Source organism: Neofelis nebulosa, chromosome 2, assembly GCF_028018385.1.
Source record: "Neofelis nebulosa isolate mNeoNeb1 chromosome 2, mNeoNeb1.pri, whole genome shotgun sequence".
Classification (NCBI taxonomy): domain Eukaryota; kingdom Metazoa; phylum Chordata; class Mammalia; order Carnivora; family Felidae; genus Neofelis; species Neofelis nebulosa.
This window is the reverse complement of record NC_080783.1, coordinates 154,811,061-154,838,049: the sequence shown is the minus strand read 5'-3', so window position 1 is coordinate 154,838,049 and position 26,989 is coordinate 154,811,061. Positions and strand designations below refer to the sequence as shown.

Genomic DNA, 26,989 nt, shown 5'->3' with positions numbered 1-26,989 from the left:
ATTGCATATGTTTTCATTCAAACAACTATCACTGAATCACTCAGAGGCTGATTAACCAGATTTTGTATCTTCCTTTTTCAGCCTATGTCTGAAATCCTGTAGGTGATAGTTAGGTGGTCCTCCTATCAGAAAAAGGGAGAACAGGACAGATAAAATTTAAATTGGCCTAATTATTACTTTATCTATGTAGACTTAAAAAAAAAAGTAGAAGCAGAGATTAATTCTATAGGTTAAACTAGTGACTAGGAATGTATTTATCCATATCCATTTTTTTTCCCACTACCAGATAGTCACATGTCAGTGTTTTGGCAGTTTGTCATAGCACTGAAACACAGCCTCTAAACCCTGTAGAACTCACAGAAGTTTTCAAAATGTCTTTTTTTTTTAAATTAGATCCAAATACACAGAAAATTTACAATGTTAAAGTCTTAGCAAGGGACTGACCACCACATGTCTTATTTTGTAAGTATCTAACAGGGCACACACCGAAAGTAGAAATATTTAACAATATAATAGCTGGTCAACTGAGCATGAATAGAGAGCAAGAGCCTAGTATTGGAGAGAGGAGAGAACTGAGAAGGAATAGAGAAAAGAAAGAGAAAACCTAACAAATGACAACAGACTGAAGCTGGAAGATTATATCATCCAGTTGGTGGAGTGGCTGAAGGGCACTCAGAACATGAGTGCCCAACATTCACTTCTAAGCTTCTTACACTGTTTCCATCTTCATGCTTCTTCATGCTTCAAATTCAACAAAGCCTGTTATATCACATGCCTAGTGAATGTCACTGGGGAAGGTAGGGAGGTGGGCAGAGGACAAGAATATATGGATCTGAATCTTTCTTTGCGTCCGTGATGACCAAAATGAGATAGTGATGAACAAAAAGGGGCAGTAATAACTGGAGAGGACATGCTGGTGAATTCTAGAGTTCACCAGATAAAAACTTGAAATAGAACTAGGGATTAGAAAAATGAATGGGGACTGGCTCAGTCCCCCTGAGTGGCTCCACCTGGGTGGCTCGGTTAAGCATCTGACTTTGGCTCAGGTCATGATCTCATGGTTTGCGGGTTCGAGTCCCACATTGGTCTCTCTGCTGTCAGCACAGAGCTTTATTTGACTCTCTCTCTCTCTCTCTCTCTCTCTCTCTCTCTGCCCCTCTCCCGTTCAACACTCTCCCTTTCTCTCTCAAATAAATAAATGTTTTTAAAAAATGTTTAAAAAAAGAAAAATAAGTGGGGATGGAGGTCATTGGATAGCCAACAGAATATTGGTAAGAGAGAGTCTTTAAAACTTGAAAAACAGGGTAGCTCACCAAACATCTGGTATATAACCCTTTAGTGTTTCCTTTATTTAAATTTTGTTTATTTATTTACTTTGAGAGGGAAAGAGAGAGAGAGGGAGGGAGGGAGGGAGGGAGGGAGGGAGGGAGGGAGAGAGAGAGAGAGAGAGAGAGAGAGAGAGAGAGAGAGAGAACGAGAATATGCACACACATGTGTGGGGGAGAGGCAGAGAGAGAGGCAGAAAAAGAATTCCAAGCAGACTCCATGCTACCAGCACAGAACCCCACATGGGGCTCAATCCCATGAATCAGAGATCATGACTTAAGCCAAAACCAAGAGTCAGCAGTTTAAACAACTGAGTCACCCAGGCATCCCTCGTTTCTTTTAAATAAGAATTTAACTTGGGGCTCAATTGGAAGAACAAGTGTCTCTTGATCTCGGGGTCGTGAGTCTAAGCCTCAAATTGGGTGTAGAGATTACTTAAATAAATATTTAAAAGTAAAAGAAAATAAAAATTTAACTATATAGCTAGACAGTTAAAAAAAATACTATTAACAAAAAGAGAACTTGTCCCCCACTCCATTATTCACTTTTCCTCTCACCTAATCTCATTTCATTCCCACATATCTACTACGTTCCAGAATCAACATTTGGAGCAATTCTAGTTGCAAAGATCTTATAAGTACGTGTAAACATAAATCTCTAGAAGGATATTATTAATAATTTGTGAAAGGAACACATTAAAGTAGATTGAGGAAATGAAGGTATGGAGAAAGAGGTTAGCTATAATTTTTGATGTGTAGATATTTATCAAAGTCCTTCTCTCCTCCCAGCATAAATAATCTGTCTAAATGACACATTTTCTCCTATTGCACTGCTTGCCCAATGAATAAATGTGAAAAGGTATACATTTGAAACAAAAACATGACATCTAATCAGACACTATAAATTTGGAGAAAACATAAAGGCATGATAATGGTAGTGGCAATTACTAATACTTATTCTATGCCACATTTTATTTATCCTTCCCCTTTGGATCAGTATTTCATTTGTTTCCAGTTTGGGGTTATAAATAATTTTCTTGTAAGCATTTTTGTACATTATTCTGGAAAACATATATACCGATATCCTTTGGAAATATACCTAAGAGTGTGATTGTTGGGTCATAAGGCAGATATATATTTAACTTCAGAAGATAATACCATAGTTTTCCAAATCAATTTACCATCTCATCAATAGTGTATGAGAGTTTCAGCTACTCTACTTCCTTTTCAATAGGTGGTACTGACAGTCTTTTTAAAATTTTGTATATTCTGATGAGGATGTAATCATGCATCATTATGGTTTTACATCACATTTACTTGTTGGGTAATGATGTCAGGCCATTTTCATGTAAATATAGGCTATTTGAATATGCTATTTTGATAATTACCTGCTCAAGTATTCTAACAATTTTTTTAACTGGGTCATTCATTTTTTTTCTTATGGAGTATAAGAGCTATTTATATATTGTGAATTATTTTTCAGTCATATGTATTGTGAAAATCTTCCTTCAGACTGTGACTTTTTATTCATTTGCTTAATGATATATATTTAGTAAACAGAAATCTTAATTTTAATGAAATCCAAGTTAATTATTTTAAATAATCAATGTGTTCTTCTGTCTACCTAGAGATATATTTTCCTAATCTAAAGTCACAAAGATATTTTCCTTCTAGAAGGTTTTGATTTCTTTTTCTCATATTTAGTTCTATAATCAACATGCAAGTGAATAAACATTGTGGTTTATTCATACAGTGGAATATTAGACAGTCATAAAAACTCATATATACAACATGGATGAATCTCATAGACTTCGTGTTGAGCAAAGCAACTCAGAAAAGAAGAGTACAGACTGTGTGGTTTCATCTGTATAAAATTCAAGAATGGGCACAACTAATCTATGATTTAAAAATTCAAAATAGTGCTATTGACATAAAAGACCTTCTGGAATGATAGAAATGTTCTGTTTTTATCTGGAACTAGGCGTATGTAATATGTAAACATATGTAAAACATATGTAAATAGTCAAGTTGTGCACTTAAGATTATACAGTTTATATGTAAATTATCCCTCAAAAACATGAGTGCATCAATTTAAAAATTCAGGTGCCTTCTTAGATCACCTGATTCACTTCTCAGAATCCTCCTTGAAGTTAAACATTTTTATGTCCATTTTTCACTTTAGCCTTAAGGACATCAAGAGGTTTGCCTAACACTATAGCACTAATAAACATCATAGTCACCACCCTAAGGAACTCTGAATATAAACTTTGACTTTTCAAAACATTTTATAAAAGTAGACCACAAAGAAGAAACTGAAGCCTTTCTATTTGCAAACATTTCTTAAGTGTATCTTGTGATAGCTCATAATTGATTCTTTCCTGGATGAATTGTTCATATATGTAATATCAATCATTTAATTTGTATTGTCATTAGAAGCAACATTTTAATTAACAACTTTTTCAAGGATTAACATTTATTTAAGAAATATTCACATGTTTAGGGACAGCTGGGTGGCTCAGTCAGTTACACATCTGACCCTTGATTTCGACTCAGGTCATGATCTCATGGTTTGTGAGTTCATGCCCTGTGTTGGGCTCTGTGCTGACAGTGTGGAGCCTGCTTGGGATTCTCTCTCTCCCTCCCCTCTGCACATCCTCTGTTTGTGGGGTCTCTCTCTCTCTTTCAAAATAAATAAATAAATAAACTTAAAAAAAAGAAATATTCACATTTCAATGTGACACACTAGCAAGACCTCCTCACAAGCATAAGGAAACTTGGCAAAAGACTATATCATTGGTGACTGTCTTCATACTTTAGTGTTCTTCAATTAAAAATAAAATTGCAAGACTAGAGATATAGTGTATTAGTTTGCAAGGGCTGCTGTAACAAAGTACCACAAACTGGGTAGCTTCATGCAACAGAAGTTTGTCCCACAGTACGGGAGACCCAAATTCCAAAATCAAGGTGTTGGCAGGGTTGATTACTTCTGAAGACTCTCAGTGAACAACCTGCTCTAAGCCTCTTTCCTTGGCTTGGAGATGGCCAACTTTATGTTCTCATTGTGCTCTCCCTGTATTTGTACCTATGTCCAAACTTCTGCCTTTGGCAAGAACACTATCATATTGAATTAGGGAACTACTTACTCTCTACTCCAGTATGACTTCATTTTAACTTAACCAATTCCATCTGCAACAATCCTATTTGTGGGGAATAAGCTTAGGAATTCCCTGAGCTTGCACAGATGGGTTACCAAGGCATAAAGAATTAGAAAGCAATAGGATGAACACACCTAAGTTTGGGTAAACAAGATTAGGTAAATAAGATTAGGCAAATGGGGCAAAAGCCGCCAATATAAGACAAAGATATAGGAATGGGAAACCTCTGGATGAAAACATCCAAAATTAGGTAAATAAGATTAGGTAAATGGGGCAAAGGCCCCCGGTATAGGACAAAGGTATAGGACAACAGCAGAAAGCTGGTTTCACAGGAAGGAAGGACCAAATTAAGTAAACAGGTAAATAGGGCTATAGTCTGCAGTGGGGTGAAGTTGCCCAGAGGAGAGCTAAATAGCCTTGTTGACCATGAGGGAGCATGCCCTGTCTTTCTTGTCCCCTAGGCCAGTTTAGGTAAACAGAGATAGGGCCTCATGTCTGCTATAAACAACCATCAGACTGGTCCAGGATTTTGTTTTGTATTGACCCAAACCCCTAACACCACCTATCTTCAAAATCTCCTTTCCTCCAAGCCCATGCGTTAACGTTCACAGTTTCATTGTCTCTTTGTGCACATCCATCATGCTTATAAGCCTTCTGATCTTAATAAAAACAGAGAAAGGACCCTTATTTGGGGCTCTTGTCTCCTCCGGAACATTAGCCTCTCTCACTTTTCAATCCTGTGTCCCACTCTCTTACTGGACAAGAGAGAACTTAAGACTGAGTCTACAACACCTATTCCAAAGAAGATGATTCCCTAAGGTACTGGGCATTAGGATTTCAACATATGAATTTTGAGAGGGGCATAATTCAACCTATAACACATGGTCACAATGATGTAATGTCCAATTCAAAAAAACCCTGGTGTTAAGAGAGATTTTATATTAATGTAACATTAACCTTAATTTTTCATGAAAAATAAATTGATTAGACTATCTTTTAAAACTTCTCCAAAGATGCATTTTAAAATAAGCAAAAGCATAATCATCAGACTTCTAATTATGCATCATTATCTATATAGTTTAAATGTTCTTGTCTTGCATTTTACAAATAGCTACACTGAATTGACCTTTGATTAAAATGATATATGGAAAGAATTAAAAATGCAAATAACTCACATATGAAATTAAGTCGAGATATTTGATTTACACAGTCAACTAAAGAGCCCTTATACCTCTAACAATTTTATCCCATGAATAAATACCTAATAATATTCTAAATTTGATTTTAGCATAGGAGTATAGAAAACTTATTTTCCTTTTATATCCCATTTCTTCTTATATTTGTTTGCAATGAAAATTCTTACTCAATGCTTTTAGTGTTTACTTTAAATTATACTTCAAAGAATTGCAACCTATTCATAGTCATAGATATACCATAGTGTTTCATATAGTGAAAATCACTTCCGTCAGCAGACACAATTTCCCACTTCACTTCCTCATCATTTATCTATTCAAGAACAAAAAGACCATCTACCACATGTCACACATAAATCTCATGTTACCATTTGTATAACATTATAAATGCATGACTAGAAATAATTAACTTATGAATACAAACAGAAAGGCTGTCTTTAGCCAAATCAATGTTAAAACAAACACATTTTAGAGAGGTTTTTTTTTTAAACCTATTATCTACAAATATAACCACTTACTTTCTCAAGGTATTCTCATACTCATGTGTGTCAAACAACTAATATGTATCCATAGTCCTCATTTTCAACATTAATGAAAACTCCATATTTTCTTATTCTAAAAATTTGTATTGGTCTGCCAGAATTTCTTTGAGGACTATTTTCCATCTTCTGTATACATCAGTACCTCATTTTCTTTTCCTGTGAAAAGTATGTCAAGTATTCTAGTTACTTCAATTATCACGGAGCAAAAGAGATTAACAGAATAAAACTATGTGATGGCCAAATACAAATATAAGCTAGTAACAAACAGCTGAATTAATCTAGAGAAGTAAAAGATCTAGAACAGGTTGCCCACTCTTATCCAATTGCCTTTCTTTGCAGTATACCCCACTTCCCACCCCTTCAACACATTCCGTCTTTGGTTGCTTAGGAGACTGTCCCCAGTGTTACTAGCCTTAGGATTTTGTGGAAAACTACTTGTTATAGGCTGAATTGTTACTCCCCAAAATTTATTTGTTGAAGTCCTAGACCTCAGTATCTTAGAATGTGACTGCTTTGAGAGAGAGGATATTTAAAAAGATAATTACTGTAAAATCGAGTCACATGTGTGGAGCCCTACTCCAATATGACTAATGCTCTTAAAAGAAAAAAAATCATTAAGATACAGACAATACACTGGCCTAATGATGACTACACAGGGACAGAGAGAAGGCAGCCATATTCAAGCAAAGGAGAGAGGCTTTGGAAGAAACCAGAACTATTGAAAAGTGGACCTTGGATTTTTAGCCTCCAGAACTGTGAGAACATAAATTTCTGTTGTTTAAATAACATAGTCTGTGGAATTTTGTTATGGCAGCCTTAGAAAACTAATACACCAATTTATTTGTTAATAATAGTTATAATTATAGTAATAATTATTATTAGCAGAAGCAGCTCTTGGATTCCTGGTAATTTGCATGGCTGGGAAAGACAATAAAACCATCTTCTGTTTTTCTGAAAGTACATGCTTACTGTTAAATTTAATTGAACTTTAACAGCACTGTCCCTTACCATTCTCTACAACTGGATATTATGTAGCACTTACTTTTCTGCAGACTTCAGCTCCTTCAGAGGAACTCAGAATTTAACTGATAAAGAGAGTGGATGGATGATTTCCAGTGTCACAGATCATGTGACACATGCACACATATGGCTAAGGGAAAAAATTTAGTCCCCTTCAGAGTTGTTCATTAATGATACTAGTTTTCATTTATTCAGTGGAAACTGATGTTTAGAGAAACTGCATAATGTACCAGAGTCAGAGAGTTAGTAAGAATCCTAAACTTAGGTCTACAGATTCCAAAGCCAGTTTTCATTATGATGCTCTAATTCACACTAACGCTCATACACGACCATTTGTGTTTTTAGGTCATCACTACCTCCACAACGGGAGCCAGGATAACTCCCACTTTGTAAGTTTTCAGAAGAAATCCTCAGTAAATATTTGCTGTTTCTTTTGGGGCTCTGTATGTTGTTCTATTTACTTACTTCTCAGTTCTAAACATCTAACAAAGATATCAACACAAGGTAAAACTATATTAAAACAAATGTCTGAAAACAGTCTACATCAAGCCTAATCCTTACAAAGGATTAGGAATAACAATGTATCTAGAAGAGAACCAAAATGTTGAAAGAATTCCAATTCACATCAAACAGAGACTGGCACATGAAAAAGTAAGACCAAAATATGTTGCTTTTTTACTTTGGGAGCACTGTTGGTATCAAAAGAAATCATTAATCTCAGATGAACATTATTCATTTGAGGTCATTAAAGGTCAGTGCTAAACAATATTCAGAATTGGGAGAAACAAAAGTACCTGGGTTAAGTGAGGCATTTTCTAATTAGTGAATACAAAGTTCCTTAGAATACACTGTGCCATACAAAGACCATACAAAAATTAAAACATCTGGTTTGTAAGAGTTCACCCTCCTACAATGTAGAACTACTTTATAGATCTGATTGCTTCCTCCCTTAATAATATGTCTGGATTGGAATGCTGCTTTATTTATTGGCTCTGTACTACTTAATGGTATTTTGGTTAAGCTAGTATTTTATAAAAAATGGTACAATATTTATGCAAGCATTCAATCTATGTTTAAATCTATGAAATAAAAAGACTTCTTGTAAATCCTTGATTTGATTTATGGGGCACTTCATCAAGTAAAACTCTTTTTATAAATAGGGGTGATGGTGGGGGATAACTTGGGTGGGTGGTAACAATGGAATGAGAATACCATTCCTGATTTTTGTTTTTCTACTCATCTAATTTAGTGTAGGCTTTCACAGCTGGACTCCCCACTCTATAAAATAAAGTGGAAGGGAGTAAAGTTGTCTAGCTATAAACTAGACAGAGAGGGAGAATAATTTCCCATGACCCAATACCAGCACAGCTTTTCATAGCAGCAGTGTAGAACTACTAACTACTAACAAGTATATAGGATTTTATAATTTAAATATTACTTCAAAATATTACCAATTTCACTTCCACAAATATATAATAATCACATGTATACTATAATTTGCATAATTATTCTTACATTGCAAATACAAAAGTATGATTTATTAAAAATATGTTACCTATACAAGGTTACCTGGTAAGTGGCAGAACCTGGGAAAGAACTGACTTAACCATTTTGGTCAACAGGCATGGATAGGACAAGGGCTTGTTTGTGAGATATCAAATCTACTTTTTCTGGTTGATTACTGACACCTGAACAACAGCTAAGAGGGCATCCTTTCTTCATTACAAAATTGGATGAAATGGAAATAAGAGAGAAAACCAGAACATGTCTCTTATAAACAGAAAACTACATTTTTCATTTCCATTTCTTATCATAACTTGTTTTTCCAGACCTAAACGGTATAATGGTTCGAGTAAAAATGTAAAGAAAAATACAATCCAGTATGAAAAAATCAAATTCTTAAATAGAAAAAAAATTCTCTTATCAAGCTCAAATTAACATTTGAAATTATTCTGTCAGGTTTTGTACAACTAAAATGGTAAAAGTGAAGTGGAATTTGATCATGGAACAAATGTAGATCTCTAAGAATGATAGAATTTGTCCTTTTTTCTTTAGCAGGTTTCTTGGTTATACTGAATTAGTTCACTGGTTACCAAAATTCTCCTTCTAGACTTTGTCTTTATGTGAAATGCAGAATGCTTGTAGGCATATCATAGGTAATACAGGTTATCAACTTTAATGACCTCACAATAATCACCACCATGATTCTTAATATGACTGTGGTGAGCCTGCATTGACTTTGCTAGACATTTATATAGACTCAAAGTTTGTGGGGATACTATACTCTGAAACAAAAACAACGTATTTCCATTTTAAATACTTAACTTTCACCAGTTGTGTACGCACACAAAAAATGGAATGCTTTCCCAATGAGAAGTTGGCTTCTTTGGAAATTCTCAACATTTGTATGCCATATGCTTTCAAATAATAAAATATTCAATATTTAACAAAATAATCCCAAACTGAAACTCATCCATTGCAGCTGGAGTTGTTTCCTTATTTAGAATGGTTTACAATTTGAGTTGAGGGGAAGATAATTTAGGAAGAAGCCAAGTTTCTCCCAGTCAGACCACTTTTCTCATGCATGTTGAAGGTAATTTTATAGCACTCTACTAATGGAAAGATCTAAGCAAGATTAAGAGGCCTCTCCAGGTCCCTCCCACAGCCCAGCATGCACTGAAGTACTTTAAAGGAACTGTTTGCACTGGAATTCTCCCATGCATTAGCACTTAAATCTTTAAAATATCTTTGAAGCCCATCTGCTACAGAGCTTCATTTTTAATAAAAATGGAAAGGGGCAGTCATAACTATCTCTGATACACTAGGTATTTTTTTTTCCTACAATTTTACTTTGTTGTACCTCAGAGGAGATCTTTAGATCAGTATTAGTTTCACTCACATGATATGAATTCATTGTAACCAATTTGTAATAATACAAATCATAGAAAAAGGTACTATATCATACTGTAAGCAGGCCCTTTTCATTTTTTAGAGTTTATTCTAGGATACAGAATATATTACTATATTGCTCATTCACAAACTGATATAAAAATCTTTGCATATGGTGTCCAACAATATTTTTACATCCTAATGTACTGAGTACATTGTATTTTTGAAAGAGACTTTTAATAATGCAAAATACGGAAAAGAATACAACATTATGAATCATTCGATTCATATGAATCAGTTCCCCATATAGGTTTTTAGATATAAAGATTTTTTTGAAAAATAATAACATTATTATTATTTGATTCCTTAGTTTGATTACAATCAGGGACTATATAGTAATTTTCCGTAGAATTTAGGAACTGGTAAATTAGATAATGGCTTGATAAGATTTATATTAATCTGAAATATGTCTTTTTAAAAAAATTGATGTTTAGCATTGGATAAATTTAAGGTTGTAAGTCTGGTTCTTTGATATATATATATATATATATATATATATATATATATAGTCATAATACAATATGAGTATTATTGTCTATATTTACTACACTGTGTATTAGATCTCTATGGCTTATTTATTACTTGTTATAAACTTGTACACTTAAACATCATCACTCCTATCATCTCCCACTCAATCCCCTAATAAATACCATTTTCTTCCTTGTTTTTTATATGTTCGACTTTCTAGATTCCACATAGAAATGATAGAAAATTTTAAATTTTAGTCACAAGATTGCAACCAAAATTTGTCTTCTTGGTTCTCTTACCTAAATTGGGGTGTTTTTGCTTCCCAAACAAACAAAAAAAGAATAGCTTCTCACTTTGGAGGCAGTATATGCAATGCATAATGCCTGGTCTTTGAAGCTAAACCATTCACCCTATTATCTTATAAGGCTTGGCTAAGTTAATACTACTTTCTCTGAATCTTAGTTGCAACCTTAGCAAAATGAGAATAAAAAGGGATTCAGGCCATCTGGTCACTGAGAACTTGAAACATTTTAATACATGTAGAGAGAGAGTATGGCACATAAATATTCCTCAATCCATGCTCTTTATAATACCATTGTAGTGCTTTATTTTCCACATTTTTCCCCTACAGCTGGTTGACTCCAACTACTCCAGTACATTTGCTTAGACAGAGATTAGAGACAGTGGCATCTCAGAATCAGTCCATTGGGTGTGTGCAAACTTCTTAAAGAGTAATAAACTTGTTTGACTTCAGCCTTCTGAAGTCACTCTACTTTCCCTTCATTTTCATCAGCATCAAGAAGTGAGATAGAGTACGAAAAGCACAGGGTTTCCTTTCACAAATGGGCGAGGATTTCAGAATCTCCTTTGCAGAGACTGCGTAGATTGTGGCATAATTTTAGTTCATTACCAAAAATGGAAATGAATATATTCCTAAAATTTATTGTGAGGAATAAATAAAATAGTATATAATTCAGTAGACATTTAACAAATAATCCTGTGTCTGTCTGTCTGTCTGTGTATAGGTATGAAGACTGGATTAAGGAGTTTTACTTCAAGAAAGGTTAAAGGAGCATGTATGTGGTAGACAAACATGCCAGCTGAAGCAACTAAAAATAAGCAGATAGAATGCAGAAAGCATCGCTGCTGAAGACAATAAAGATTACAGAGTCAAGATCCTAAAGAGAGGAGAACTTAAAGAACTGAGCTAAGTTTCCATAGCTGCATTTTTCTCTGGGGAATTCCCAAATCTGAGTGCAAGAAATAAATCTGAGAATATGTACTTTGCTTGGGCAAATGGCCACTGCCGGGAGACAGAAAAAAAACAGCAGTTTATGATGATCTTTGGAGGCTGAACGTACAAAATTGGCCAAGATGCCAGCAGAATTGTGGGCAGAAAACTGAGCTTTACATACTGGCAGATTTCTTCCAAGACATTTGTCAAAGTGTAAAACTGGAAAGACTAAAGACAAAGCAACTAATCAGAAAAAAATAAAATAAATAAATAAAATCGCTAACAACAAAAAAACAAAACAAAAACAAAAACAACCACTTTCCATTCTAAAGAAATTCAGATTAGAATTTAGAAACGGCCAGGTAAGAAATTCCAGTGAGCATACAAGGTTCTCAGTTGAAAGTCCTGAATGACTATGACCTGGGAGTGCACATTAACTGAGGATAGATTGAGTCTCAGCAAAACCAAAATCATAACCTAGTTATATCTCAGCTGCATCTTTGAATGGATTTAGGTGAAGAGTCTCATTCTATATAATAAAAGAATAGAAACTCCCTAGAGAACAATGACATCATCTCCATTCTCAATGGTTTTTATATACAATATCCAATATTTAATTTAAAAAATTACTAGAAAAGCAGAGACAAGGTCATAGAAATATTGTGTGTGTGTGTGTGTGTATGTGTGTGTGGAGAGAGAGAGAGAGAGAGAGAGAGAGAGAGAGAGAGAGAGAAAGAGACAGAGACAGAGGGAGAGAAACTAGGAAAAAATATAGAAATTTCACAAGAGAATAGCATCAGAAAAAATGGGAATTCTAGACTAGGAAGTACAATAAATTAAATTAAGAACTTAGCAGATTGGGCAGAGCAGAACACAAGATCAGTAAACTGGAAGATACAGCAATAGTGAATATACAAACTGACATAAAGAGGATAAAAAATGAATTTAAAAAAAAAGTAAGTTTAAACCATTAACAGTATAAGTGACAGGTGAGATATTCTCCAATACTGTAACCAGTGAGTAATTGGAATCCACTTGTGATGGGAATGAAAGAATATTAAGAGAAACATGCCCTGGAGTTTCAAAAACCAATTAAAAACAATAAAAACAGTTTGCAGAAGCTCTATAAAATCCTAAAGTATAAATACAAAAGAAAACAACACCTAGACATGTAATAGCAAAACTGTTTAAAACTGGGAGGGGGGGGGACATATTAGAAGCAGCCACGGAATGGAAAAAGCACATATTACCTTCAAAGAAGCAACAATATGATTAACAGGTAACTTAACAAGAAAACATAATGGAATAAGTTCTGCAAATGTTTCAAGGAAATAATTACCAACTAAGATTTGTATACCCAACAAAAACACCCTTCAAGATAAAGGCAAAACAAAAACTGAGAAAAGATGCCACTGGTTGACTTGCACTAAAAATGAAAATGAAAGGTCATTCTTTAGGTAGAAGGAAAATAACATTATCTGTGGAATTCATGATGTATGCAGAATGTTACCTTGATTTCTATTTTGCCTGATATTAATTCTTTTTTGCTTCTATTAGTTATTCTTTGAGTGACAAAAATTTTTCCATCTCGTCAAATACAATATTTTGTGTATTTTTAATTTGTGTATTTGTGTCTCTTATAAGTAACATGTAAGTGGATTTGACCTTTGGTTGTGTTTGTTATTGATTATCCCCCCTTACCTGCAACATACATTCTAGGAGTCCTTCTCATTGCAAGTACTATTTGCACTCCTCACATTTTTGACCATTAATAATATAGCTAATTAGGACTGTTTCTTCTTTTTTTCTTTGTATTTTTTTTTATTTCAGGGATAGGAGATGTGCGTGTGGTGATATTTACATAATTTCTCCTGATGACCATCATCCTTTAATATTTAACATAGCTATTTAAACCTAGTTTTATCACTATTTAGAGTTTCTCATATCACTAGATATATTTATCACAGAAACAGCTTTCAATTTCCTTCCTCCTCTTGTCCCAATAGTTCCATGCTTATATTATCTTGTATTTCAATTTTATATTGTTTCAGTGTTTTAATATTAAGTTGCAAAAAGTGTTTGGCTTTAACTATAAGTTTCATTTGCACACCAAATAAGTTTTATTTAGTCTCTTTGCACACCATTATTTATCTCCATCTTATGCTCTCTAAGATTCTTTTTTGTTTTCAGTCTCATTATAATCTATAACATTTGTTTTAGTAATTCATGCTTATATGTTTCCTTTGTGTTGGAAAACACACGAGTGTGTTTGGGAATGCTAGTTCTACTTATAGAATTATGTCTATAGCGATTTGGGGACAAAGCATAAAGTGCCACTAGGTTGGGAGGAATGATATCTTGATTTCTGAAGGAATCTCCTACTTTTAAAAAAAATGTTTTTTTATTTATTTTAAGAGGTGGGGGGAGGAGAAGAAAGAGAGAGAGAGAGAGAGAGAGAGAGAGCAAGAATCCAGAGCAGGCTCCTCATTGTCAGTGCAGAGCCCAGTGAGGAGCTGGAACCCACATCCATGTGAGATCATGACCTGAGCCTAAATCAAGATGTTTAACTGACTAAATCACCCAGGTGCCCCAGGAATCTCCTACTCTTAAAGCAATATCAATATCTTTGGGGGGAGAGAGGGTACATCTTTTCATTGCTAGCTCAAATGCCTATACATTCAAGTTCAGTCTGAGATAAACTTCTTGCTGACTGCTGTTGCAGACCAGCTGTGTAGTAAAGAGGGCAGATTCGTATCAAATTTGCATGTACTTCGCCTAAAAGCACCAGCTTCCTCCTGCTCCTTCTATCTGGAATGACTCCTCCCTCTGCGTCAGCATGTGCTTTTATCTATGCATCTAATTTGCTTTTTGTCCTTTATTAATTCCTAAAATCAGTGGTCTATAGAACCTATTCATTATTGTTGCACACATAATTATGAAACTACTCTGTAAAATCCATATTTTATATGCCACTTGTAGAGTTCTAGGGTTTAAACAGCCATTTGGTACAATCTCTTAATTTATTGAGTTTTAGTCATTGATAAAGAATAAAAACATACAATATTTCAATGAGATAATGATGTAGCAAATGACCATGTTAGTCAATTGCTAATTGATGTATTCTTATTTTACATTTGCACCTGGGGAAAGATTCAAGTTATATTCTGATAGGTAGCTATTTATCTTGTTTTAGAACTGAGATACTATGTATGTAATCTCAAAGCATAAAAGATAAATCAATTAAATTAGTATTAGAACAATATGCTATTACAAGATTTGTCAGGAAAAAATAGTATCTAGCAGGACACAAAACTGCATTCACATTTTCCTACTTGACAGAAAACATGATTTCAGACTAAATAAAATGGTATTGTAGGCCTTCCTTCAGTCCACATTATTTTTTTTTTTTGATCTTCTATGACATCTCAAAATACTATCCCCATTAGGGTTTTTAATTTATAAAATATTTCTTGCATATATATCCTTATACTCTGAAATTTTCAGAGTATCTATACCAGACCCTACCATAATTTTGATATTGCCTCGTTGCCCAGTCAATACTGGTTATATTGAGTAAATATCAAGTACATAAAGTTAGACCTAAAGAGATTTTCACCCAAATAGGTAAATTTTTCTTTTCTGTTAGGTAGGTAGTTCAGCATATTTGATTTCTTAGACCTTATTTTTAGTTTTCAGCCACAAGACATCAATTTTTTCTTCTCCCTACTCTCGTTTTCTCTGCTTATTCCAATTGTAACATTCCCTTAACTCTCTGATTGAGACCTCTGTGATTTTCTCACATCCTTTCATTTGACACACCTCCTCTGAAAGACATTTAGCTGTAGTCTCAAGAGGAGCCTCCACCCCCAAGCCAACACCCTTCAATATTTGTAAGAGCCCCATGTTGAATTTGTAGATTCCTAGGAGCTGCTTCACCAAGACTGAGTCACAAGGAGTCAAAGGGATAATGCAGCCAGGCTAAAGTAAAATAAATTAAACCTTTACAGATATGAGTGAACCCGTAATAGATTTAACGTGTTAATGTCGATCCACATTTCCTAAGATGTACAGATATCGTCCTAGGAAAACATAAATTTTGAGAGAGTTTAAGATTTTTTTACTAGGTAGGATGGACTTGAATTTCTTAGGTGTTTTCTCTACATATAAAACTTTCATCTATTTCAACTAAGAGTTGGTAGAGCAAGGCAGATATGTGGGAAATATGAGTGGTTAACAGGTAGTAGGAAGAAGTTGGAAGCAGAAAACAAAAGAGCTAAGCAGGTGACCAAGGCTCCAGGAGATAATATGGCAGAAAAAAGAGAGCCTATTTATGCATAGCTGCTGTGTAGAATGTAATAGTAATTCACCTGTGAATTGATGATGAAGGTCTCTAGCTCTGAAGTCAGAAAGACCTGGGTTAAAAATCCTGGCCCCCAAATTTAAGAACTGTATCCTTGAAAAGCTTTTGTTTTCTAACCTGTAAAATGAGAGTAGTAATAAAATTGTTTAGAGAGTATTATGAGGACTATATTTGAAAACTCAGTTAAATAATGTTACTTCTTATTAGCTATTATCATTATAACTGATATAAGGCAGACAAGATAAGAATAAAATGTGAACAAGTAAGCTTAGGTAGTGACAGATTTGGGTGACAGACGATTCAAACTGGGAATAAAAACAAGAAAATTAGTAAACAAACTCAGAGTAGAAGCCCGTGCTACTATATTTCAGACTTCTAGAGGGCATCATTAACATCAGAGTTTATAGTTATGGCCCCTTCTGGATTAATACAGTGAACAATTTGCATAGTTGTACTTAGTGGCCCTCATAAAAGATGCTAATATTAATGTAAGTTATACATTTTATAACTTAAAAAAATAAAGGCACTTACACAAAATATTTACTTCGTCATCCACTTGCATGTTCAGTATGAACTAAGACTAAAAGTGCCTTGGTTAATCTCAAATACAGTAAAACCTTGCTTTGCAAGCATAATTGATTCCAGAAACATGCTTGTAATCCAAAGCACTTGTATATCAGGGTGCCTGGGTGACTCAGTTCGGCGTCCGACTTGAGCTTGGGTCATGATCTCATGGTTTGTGGGTTCGAGCTCTGTGTCAGGCTCTGTGCTGACAACTCAGAGCCTGGAGCCTGCTTCAGCTTCTTTGTCTCCCTCTCTCTCTCTGCCCCCTCCCTGTTCGCACTGTCTCTCTCTCTCTTTCTCTCTCAAAGATAAACATTTAAAAAAAAAAGCAATCATATATCAAAGCAAATTTCAAGAACCATTGGCTCAGTTGTGATCATGTGACATTTGGCATCAGGTACTCCTCGTATTGCAAGACATCACTCATTTATCAAGTTAAAATTTATTAGAAATGTTTGCTTGTCTCGCAGAACACTCTCAGAACAAGTTACTTGAGATCTAAGGTTTTACTGTATATTGAAAATGCATTATTTCATAATGAGAAATATGGTCTCTGGAAATTCACCACACATGGAAAGAAACTTTAATTGTCCCAAAAGAAGAAAGAAGCTCCTAAATATGAGAGAGAGGACTTTCTCAGAGCGGTCTCTGTGAGTGACTGGAACAACACTTGTAAACTTGTAACAAGACAATCACAGTTGGGAAACTTGGCCATGAGAATCAATACGATGGAGCAGTAAAGTCTCAATTCTTTCCTCAAAGCTTAACTTTCTGTAGCAATAAACTGTCTTCTCTAAAACAATGATGGCTGATCACACATCTTTCACTAATTCACCACTCAAACTTCAGCCCTCTTAAGAATCCCTCTGGTGGCAAGACCAGGCTCACATGATGATCTCACACTGGACACAGGGCTGACTGGAAGTTTGGTTGTTCAGTTCAACTTCCAAATGTGAGAGGAAGCTCTCTACGAAAGGCAGCTCCTCTCTTTCTATTGTTCTTAATATAGGTGAAAGGAAACTGTGTCTCTTAGGCAACCATGATGAATGTTTGCCATAAATTAGCAAAAAGCTCAATATGTAATTTATTCCTGGTTGGAATTTTCTCCCAAGTAGGTTATGCTATATACTACACAGACATACATACAAGGAGAAGAAAGAAAAAAGTCAAGACTTATAATTACATTCACATGTTGGCTAATTGGGCCCTTCGGGGCCTTCTTCCTAATTATAAGAGGGCATACAAAGAAGAAATATCACTAAAAGCGAGTATGTATAGAATGAATATGAGTTTAAATGGGTTGTTCTGGCTATATAAAAGCTGTAAAACTTGATAGGAAAGGAATGCTATTACTTGCCAAACATCTCCTACACATAAAAAAAAAAAAAAAAAAAAAATCAAGCCCACAGCAGTGTCATTGACAGAATATAAGATGAGAAAAAAATTATGTTAGCTTTAAAGAGGACACGTTGAAAAAGGAAGACTCCTAATCTACATGTAGATGTATGTTTTTTTTTTATATCTGTTTCAGAAATGCAAGGAAATTGTGGACTTATGATACCACTTGAAATAAAAAAAACACATATTTTCGTGGCAAATTCAATATACATCAGATTTCTGTAAGACTTCAGAAAAGAAAATTCCATAAATACATGACCTAACTATAAACTTGAAAATCTTCAGAGAATGTATTCATTTGTCATACATAAACTTTGATGTTATTATCTCATAATAAAAGCAAAGGTAGATTTTGATCCCTGACACTGGAAACCTACACATTACTGCTTTGATAACTCTTAAAGTAAAATTTACAGTCATTTCTCTTCAGTTTCTCCTGGGGATTTAAGATGGCAGAAAGGGTAGAGAAAGAGTGTACCTATGGTAACGTAAATCATGGAACTTTTTACAAGGTTGTAATTTATTTTATTTTACATCAAGTGGTACCCTTTTGACATGTCAATAAAAGTCTGAATGTTTATAGTAGATGTGTATATAATATTACATTACACCTCATAACCAAGATAAACTGGCATGAACCCTAAAGCTCAATAGGAATAAGATTGCCTTTATCTCTTAAAACTGTCATTTTAATTTTCTACACTAGACAATGCTATAGATGCAGGATGACTGAAGTTCCTAGTGGCTGTTAGACCACAATCTTGTAATGTTTTGAATTTAGTGCCTAATCAAATTGCATTGCTTTTAGTATTCTTATCTTGATTTATGTGAATTGGTATAGGGTACCCTCCTTAGTATACCCGAAGGAACAGTGTATTTTATAGCATTCTAAATGCAAATCCTGCCCCCAGATTTATGCCATGGACAATGGAACTGCACTATTAAAGAATTTAAAATGAAACCCAGAAAAACTGAAATGACGATTTTCAAGTCAGTCTTTAGTGGCTGGTCCTCATGTTCCGTGGGCTGCCATGACAGCCAGAGTGCTTGCATGGCACAGTCCACAGCCTGCAATTTCAAAGTTGCCTTCTGTGGAGTTGGAATTAAATGCCCAGTTAATACAAAGGAGAATTTCCCCTGTGCAAAATCTAATCAAATGTAATATGTCTATATTATAACTACCATTTCTATGACTATTATAATTCAAGTTCCTAATTATGAGTTCAGTTCATAAAAAGAAAATTGGCTTTCATTTGAGCAGCATTTTGAGTCAGAAATGGAAAACACACATTTAAGTATACAGGTTTTCAATTCATTATTCTTTTAATTTCAATACCCATTATGGGCCCAATTCTATCCTCAAACACTGATATTCAACTCTCTGTGCAGTCAGGTTTATACACAAATCAGAGGCTCCACTTAAGTAGGAGAGGTAGGGAAATTATTCCTGAGAAAAGGGGAGAATTTAATGATTCAGATGGCAGATTTGAAAAAAGGATACCTCTTAGAAGCAAGACTAAATATACGAGATCAAATAATCTCAAACTATGTATGTTTGAGAAAATAATCAAATCGTTGGTTTCTATTGCTTGCCATTCAATGTTCTGGTATAGTTTTCTCCACAGAGACATAACTGCTCTATCCCCATTTATCTTGGCATTAGTTTAATTTGAGATAGTTTTACTTGGGACCATAGACTATACAAATTGGTCTGCCTCTTAACTCCATTAAATGCAGAGAAATCATTTTAGATAAACTTACAATATCTAATTTAAAGAGTAGTCAAACACCAAAAATATTTCACCTGAAAATATTTTTCAGTATATTTTTACTTTGTTTTATTCTTTTTAAATCTCAAAACATACTTCTACATTAGAGTAAAGACAAAAATGTTATTGGTCTTGAGGCCAGGCCACAAGAGTTGATTTAACTTTTGACATTTGTAATACCTCAGAGTGGGCCTGACCTTTAAATATTCCATCTTGTGTGGCACCTGGGTGGCTCAGTTGGTTAAGTATCCCACTTCATCTCAGGTCATGATCTCACAGTTCATGGGTTTGAGCCCCACATCAGGCTCTGTGCTGATAGCTCAGAGCCTGGAGCCTGCTTCGGATTCTGTCTCTCTCTCTCTCTCTGCCTTTCCCCCACTTTTGCCCTCTCTCTCTCTCTGTGTGTGTCTTTCTGTCTCTGTCTCTCTCTTTCTCAAAAATAAACATTAAAAAAAATTAAATAGTCCATCTTGTCAGCATGATAAATTATGAATCCCAAGTATTGAGGAACCTAGATTCTCTCTGACCCTAAACCAAAGCACTGATTTTTAACGGAAGGGTAACTGGATTTATGCACTTGGTTGAAGACAAGTTGAAAGAATCTCTAGCCACTGGGTAGCCTGCAAGACAAGTGGTGTTGTTCCAGGAGAACAGGAGACTGGGAACAAGAATGAATACCAGCTTCTTTGGCTCTCAAATAAAAAACGGAATAAGAAATCCATGAAAACATTATCAGGAAATCAGAGGATGCATCATCAATAGTGCTGAATGATCATGTATAGATAGAGACGGCAAAGAGACTTCATTAAAACATAACAAGTCATCTTTAAATTTGTGAAATATGGGGCGCCTGGGTGGCGCAGTCGGTTAAGCGTCCGACTTCAGCCAGGTCACGATCTCGCGGTCCGTGAGTTCGAGCCCCGCGTCAGGCTCTGGGCTGATGGCTCGGAGCCTGGAGCCTGTTTCCGATTCTGTGTCTCCCTCTCTCTCTGCCCCTCCCCCGTTCATGCTCTGTCTCTCTCTGTCCCAAAAATAAATAAAAAACGTTGAAAAAAAAATTTAAATTTGTGAAATATGAAGTTGTAGATGTGTTGTCAAAAAGGGAATGTTTCTGCAAAGCCCACAGTTGCCAGTATGATGGTGATTCACTACATCTACAATAGGAAAGATAGCTGTGACTGAATCAGTAACTGAGCACACGTACAAAAAGGCCCATTTGGGCATTCCTATCAAAACCAAAGAAGGTTCATTAGAGTTTCCAGCTCATGAGAAATGTAAGCCTGTTCCAAAAGGAAAAATCTGTCCCTAATTGATTTATTTCTGTTTCTGTGGAGTGCATTTTCCATTGAAATGGAATATATGAAGACCTGAACTGTGTCTATTTATTAACCATCATGTTCACAATTTTCAGAACATAATAGAATCTCAATAAATATGTGTTCAATGATTTTACGTGTGAGAAGGTGTTGTTCTTGAATTTATTTGCTCTGATCAAGCATATTAAAAAACAAACTCTATTTTTTAAATGATTTGTAAAAGGGATGCTTGTCAAAGGAAATTAAGTGAAATTAAACTTTTAAAGTACTCACATTTAATGTACTAAGTGCTATGCCCTATGATTTGGACTCTATACACATTTCATAGCTTGATAATTCAGGGTTCAGTGAAAGAAAAGAAAAAGGCATTTCAAGAATTTAAGGGCTTATTGGAGCAATGATCAGCCTGGAAAAGGAGAAGTCAGGGACTCTGCCACTAGCATTCAAGTCATTCTTCTTTAAATCCTATCCTGAGGTCAGAAATTTGCTACTGCTATTTAGGAATCAGAAAATGTTAGGAGTCTGCTTCCACTGTCACAGCTGCCCCATGGCTCGGAGGCTAGTGACTGGGGGTAGACCTCTCATAGACAAACCAAAGCACTTTTAGAAAAAGACTAAACATCCTGGGATAGTTCTCAGAATAGGTCATATTAAAAATAGTTGACTAAATTAAGGATACTTACCTTGGAAAATAGAAAATTAAAAGAGGAATAGACACATTTTGCATGCACAGCCTAAAAAAAGCCATGGGGGTACCCATTTGGTCCTAAGCATACAACAACAAGGATTGGAATAAGAAGTTGATGAGTTAGCTTTGAGTCACTGAGACAGTTCCAAATTGTTAGATGTAAAAATTTAAAGTGCTAGAGGCTGAGTTAGATGATCTCAACCATGCATATTACTTATATTGCAAGAAAAATGAAACTATTAAATGGATATACTTCCTAACTTATACAGTATTTGCATACTGAATATATAGTCATTAAACATAAAATTCACCTTGATATTAAAAAACAGTTAGAAATTAACACATTCTGCCCTTCAACAACTGAAATATTCTAGTGATACCAGTAATCATGGTTTACAATCTCTACTCTGCCAGACTCTGCCTCATTCTCTAAGTATCCCCAGCACACAAATGGCCTGTAACTGATAGAGCCAGGACTCAAAACCAGGTCTGTGAGGAGCCCATAGAAAACTTTCCAAAACTTATCCAGGCAACAAAATACAACTTGAATAAATTGGACATCACTACCTCAGATAATTTATCATCTTTATACATAATTCTGAATAAGATGAAGCATGCAAAATAAGTTAAACTGGATTTTTATAAGATTGTTTTGTAATATATATTATATAAAAGACAATTTTAAAAATAATGTAATGCATTTGTCCTTAAATTCATAAATAATGGGTTTAAGTCACAGTTCTATCAACTAATTACACAATTGTACACCTGACTCAATTTTTTGGACTTAAATATCCTACACTGTAAAATAAATAAAAGATTTGGGCAACCTAACCCATTAAAGAAAATTTAATGATGTAAACTATATACAACTGATAAATTATAAATGTATACATAAATCATTATAATAACAACAAGTAATTATTGACCAAATGTTAGCTACTCTGCTTGGTGATTTATAGGCAATATTTCATTTAATATTCACAGTTGTCTTAATAATACTATTAGAATATTGGAAAAATCCAATGAAGGAGATACTGTTATTGTTTTAACAGATAAGCAAAACAAGGCCTAGAGATCCATCTATTTTGCTGAAAGTCATACAGTTACCAAGTAGTTATGGGGCTCTTAAACTCATACTCATAAATTATAGCTATATAGATTTTAATCATAATTACTTTATTGCTTATACTAATTTGTAATAGGTATGATACTTGTTACATGTTTATTTGTTATTCCCAAAACAATAGAAAAGTTTGAAGAACAAATATACACACCATTGACCTTGTCTGTTTATCCTCTGCAATTTTGAGTAGATTATAATGAAAATTCTTATGTAGTGTATGGAATTTAATCATAGACTTGGTTTATGTGGAAAGGCATTACATTTAATACCCCTGAGAGAACACCTCAACTCAGTTCTTTGGTTTCTAAGGAATCCAACCAACTACTATTATTTAGATGAATGGTTTCTTAATTACACATGTTTTTTTTATCTGTGGAGAATTATCACATGTCCCCAACTCATGCCATAACAATTCTCTTTAAAGTCTTTGAAGAGAGTATCCACTGAATCAAAGTAGGTAAACTTCTGGTATTTATGTTTAATTCACACAATTTCCATAAAGATAAGAGTTTAAAACATTCTAGTGGTCTAATAATAAATATTCCTAAAGACCATGAGAAATTCTACATGGAGAGGTTCCAAGAGTGTCATCACAATAGAAACTGAGTTTTCAGGAAGTAACATATACAGGTATAGCTTGTTTACCTTGTTTATAGGAACTAAGAATACATGAGTCATAAGGAAAAGAACATGGTGTAAATGAGATTGTAAATTACCCTTACATTACCGAACAGTAGCACTGCAATCCCATAACTGTCAAATTGAAAACTATCTATTCTACTTCACTGGCTAATCTATGAGGAGTCTGCAAAAACACTTGGAAAATGTGCAATAGCCCAGAAACACATGTCCTTCAGTGACAGTGGAAAAAAAATATTTGTAATTTAAGGGCTTATGGTATCTTGTGGCGTTAAAAATTCTCTCTGGGAAAGCCCAGAGTCTGTAATTCTTAGGAAAGAAGATATAGCTTGGTTCCCACCTGTAAGTTTTTGAACCTGTAATTCAAAGTGAAATCTAAAAGTGGTAGTGTTAGTGGTACCTCACTAGCGGTACTCAAAGAGTGGGATCACTCTTTGTATCTTAAACTCAAATATATACCCCCCCCACACACACACACACAAAACAAAATGAAAATAATCCAAGTAATTTAATGAAACTTTCCATAAATCTAAAATACAAGCTTGAAATAATACAGAGAGAGGGTAGAAGAGAGAGAGAAAGAGAATTACTTGAAGCTAGCTAGCGTGTAGGAAAGACAGGAATAATGTCCTACATCTGAATAAATACATCATTCTAATTTTATATTAAGAGTACATCCACTTACGTTTGCCTATATTGAAATAAGGTAGTTTAATGTAAAATAAGTTGCCAATGTCAGTAAAATTTTAAAACAAAGCAAACACCATGTGTAAAATTAGGAATCAGCTTCAAGTAGTTTTATCTTTAAATTTAGAGAACTCAGATAATTACACACAAAAATTTAAATTTCAGTGGGAGAACAATATTAATGGCACCATGAATCCTCCTGAAATAATTCCTAAAGCCAAATTTAAAGGCTGATTTTTTTTTTCTTTAGAATTCTATGCAGTGAATGAGTTTATGCAATAAACCCAGTTTTTAACCAGAATATATATCCCAGGAACATACACATGCCAGCATAACACATATCTCAAACTCAGTTTTGGGGTATCTCTATAAGCTTTCTTCCATTTTTTTGAGGTATATTACAAACTTTAAGGTAACATATTTTAAACTAAATTTTGTAAATGTTTCCTAATGCAATTGGAATTGTATCTCAAGGCCTTATGAAAATAAAGGTTTTAAAGTGAATTACAAAATGTATCACAGTCTACTATTACATAGATCTTTTATTTAATTATCAAAAGTATACTGACTATTTCCTGATGTGTTTTTATCCTAAGCCCCATTTCATTAGTATGAGAGCTTAAAACACTATTCATTAATGAGAAAATTTTGATGATGCATATCTTCATTCTCTTATAGTATTTTATTATCATGGTAATATTAATTTAGATACTACCCAAAACTTATAATAGTCCAACATTAAGAATTGAAAGTCTTTTCATCACTTCTAATTATACACCAGGTTTTTTAATTCCAGATATAAAATGTAAAGAGGCTTCATTTTATTCACAGTGTTCTCTGGAAAAATGATATACAGTTTTGTTTCACAGAAAATGTAAATGAATGCAAATAATACATTTCCCTTTGCCTCTTATATAACCTATAGAAGCATATATTTATACTTAGCATCAGTCTTTTGTGTAAGTATAAATATTTCTTCCTCTCATATGTGAAAATGTTTCATTAGCAAGTCATTTCTTTCTGGGGAAGCTTTATCCTACAGCAATGTTAAGGGGATGGACTTGGGAGCCAGACTGACCAGATTTGACTTATGGCACATTCACTTCCTGGCTGTGTGCCATTTGGAAATCTACTCACCCTTTCCTGCATCAGTTACCCATCTGTAAAATGGAGAAAATAATAGCTGTTCCTGTTAAGGTAGTTTTGAGGGTTACTTGAATTAATATAAATAGAGTTGGAACTGTGCCCATCATAAAAGAAGTATTGTACATTAGGTTATTATTGAGAATCATATTAAAAAAATATTTACTGAGAGATAACTATGTGCTAGGCACTCTTCATTGTACAGAGACTATTTTGGTTACTAAGTTTGATCTGAAATGTCATTATTAATGAAGAACCAATCACTTTCCTACGAAATGAATTATCAAGATAAATGCTCTCTAATCTCAAAAGATTTACAGTCAAGGGAGTAAAATGATGATTATATAACACTGTGAGAAGTATTCTGATAGAAATATGCACAAGGCACCCTTAAAAGCATAAAGGCGAGATACAGTGCGGAACAGTTTAGGTCAGATAAGCTGAAATGTGACCATCTATGGAAGAGGTAATATGTGTACTGATTGACATAGGCTAAAGGGATATTTCTTGAAAAGTGTAAGCAACCTTAAAGCACATATGTCAAAAGCAATTTTCCCATAAGAAGTAATGAGAAAAGATTACATTGCCTCATTTCTAGGACACCAGCTACAGTTATAGGTTAATTGCTGATTCTGGTACTGATTAAAAGAGTATCAGAGGTCTCTTCTACCAGCCCCTGAGGGCAAAAATTGCAAATGCTACAAGGCCCCCTTAGGAAAGGCTGGTCAATAAAACAGCTTCTACTCTGCCCTGTGGAATAGCACACAGCAAAGGCTTTACATGACTTATTAGAAGTAGAGATTCCTATTGACCTTGATTACTAAAAGGCTGCTCTCCTGATATAATTCACAGCCAACCTGAATGGTTAAGGAAAAAAAATAAATAAAGCAAAACCACAAAAGTGAAAAAACGAAGCAGCAATAAGCAGGCATTTATCAACGACTAACTTAAGATGAAGAATACAACACTGATGAATAATGATACATGTATGTTAAGGAGTCCAGATAGAATCCATGCATATATTTCAACAAAAATAAGTTTCTATCTCAAAAGTTCAAATAAGTTCATTGACTTCTTTTTACCTGGTCAGGAGGAATCTAGCAGCATGAATGTCAGGAGCTCTGAAGAGAAGCCAGGAAACCTAATGAAAAAAACAATGACGGAAAAACTTTAAAAAGGAAGTAAAAATAAAAGATTATAAAAGTATTAGGTATCAGGGCTTTTTAAACATTTTTGAAGAAAATATACTAACACATATTTGACATATTACTATCTTTAGTGCAACTATACCTTGATACTCATTTTATCTGCTTTAAGAAGTACATAATTTTATTTTATTATATTTCAAAGGGGAAAAATAAACACCTTTGATCTCAATATACTTGAAATGAGAGAGAATGAATGATCACATAA

The 26,989-nt window shown here is 34.3% G+C and overlaps 1 long non-coding RNA gene across 1 annotated transcript in view; it reads right to left on the bottom strand.

Annotated features, from left to right (window-relative positions):
• The window catches only part of LOC131504502 (uncharacterized), a 393,302-nt gene that overhangs the window by 281,735 nt on the left and 84,578 nt on the right, over positions 1-26,989 (bottom strand). Inside the window, exon 2 of the long non-coding RNA XR_009258030.1 lies at positions 26,659-26,717. This is a non-coding gene — a long non-coding RNA (uncharacterized LOC131504502). The remainder of the gene's footprint in view (positions 1-26,658; positions 26,718-26,989) is intronic.